The sequence below is a fragment of the Polyodon spathula genome, chromosome 5 (assembly GCF_017654505.1).
Source record: "Polyodon spathula isolate WHYD16114869_AA chromosome 5, ASM1765450v1, whole genome shotgun sequence".
Lineage (NCBI taxonomy): Eukaryota > Metazoa > Chordata > Actinopteri > Acipenseriformes > Polyodontidae > Polyodon > Polyodon spathula.
Genome location: NC_054538.1, coordinates 15,053,568 through 15,055,344, shown reverse-complemented (window position 1 = coordinate 15,055,344; position 1,777 = coordinate 15,053,568).

The following is a 1,777-nucleotide window of genomic DNA, read 5'->3' as shown; positions in this document are numbered from 1 at the left end:
TATCCAAGCTGTACCTACACATTACTTGTTAGATCTAGAAATGTCTAGTGTTTAAATATTCTGGGTTTCGTCTTTTCCTTCATCTTTCCCTTTCATGCTGCAGTCGAAGAATTGGAAGCACTTCAATATCCTCCTTGTCAATTACAGCTCATTAGCCCTCAGCTGTGGCAGTTTAAATAAAGCCCCTTTCACACTGGCACTTCTACCTGGGTACGGACCCGGGTTCTGGCTACCCAGGTCACAATCTCGCATAGTGTGAAACCACGTACCTGGGTTGTACTTGGGTTAACCTGAGTCCCAGCAACCCACCTCAGGATCTGGGTTGACATGCTTATTTATATATTATATTCATCCTTGGTGACCCCTTATTTTTTATTTCTGTGTTAAATGTAGTGTAGAAGAAGTATATTTTATCCTGCAAAGTTTAAGAAAAAAAATAGAGAAAGATTAATGCTGTCTGTTGCTGTGAAGCTATATAAGTATTTTACTTTACCACAGCTATTAGTTTAATAGAAGAAAAACAACACTGATAAAAACATATGTTTTTCCTTCAGCAAAAGAGGCAAATGTCAGGACTCGAATTACTGGGGGCTGGCAGTGGGGTCAATCCCTTTAAATTTCTTAAAATAGTTTTATTTCCAAATTTACTTTTTAACATGTTTTAAGCCAACAAAATGTGTTAATTGTATGATGACATTTCCTGCCTTGTCTATGCAGTATCAATGAATGATACATTTTTCAGTACCAATCAATGATAATGAGAAAGCGTCTCCTGACAATCTGAAAACTTATCTGCACATTTTACATAGGCTAATGCTTAAGCTTATATTAAATAGTATGGTATTCCTTTCGTAAGTAAAGACATGACAACATTTAATTTGATCAGAAATATACTGTTGACTCAGAATAATAAATTTCAGACAAGACCAGCAAAGAAATGAGCCTACTTAAAATGCATAGTTATCTTGAGATTGTCAGAAGACGCTTTCTCATGCTGCTCACTGATTGGTACCGAAAAATGGACTAGTCAGCAAATTTCATCATGCAATTAACAAGGTTTTAACTGGTTCCATTCTGTTTCTAAGTGATGCCTGTCAGCTTACAACATGTTAAAAGGGATATTTGGAAATACAACTGTTCAGAGAAACTTAAAGGGTTTGCCTACATGGATTTTGATTTACCATACTTAATAACTACTTCAAAAGGAAATTCCTCTTTCTGCAATCAGGGCAGCTTCTACACAAAACTCAGTAAAGCTGATTAGTGGGCTTCATTTATTGCACCCAGTCAAAAGACAGGATATTTAACACATTGCATCACCTTCAATAGTAACAGTTTAATAGTAGAAAGTGGTTTGAAAAAAAATCCTAGTCTCTATTTATCACAGCACCCTAATGATCCAAGCAGAAACTGCAATAGAGAGCAGATGCAGTTTCTTAGGCAGAAAGGGGATTCGATTTGCAGCAGTAACCAGCACTAAAATAGAATATCGGAATTTGATATTATTGAATTGCTATTGTGTAATGTAATAACTATACTTGTGTATAAATTAAATTACAAAGACAATAACATCATTTTATTCACAAAAAAAGTTTTTGAAAGTAAAAGATTCCACCCTGAATATCACCATGAGTCTGCATTCGCTTTCAATGTGATATTAGATCAAACATTGCCAATGTGAAAATAAAAACCCTAGCGCTTCCGCGTAGCTTTGAAGTTGGAAGTTATTCACAATATTTTGAAAAGTTGCAGATTTCAAGTCAGCTGTAACATTTTA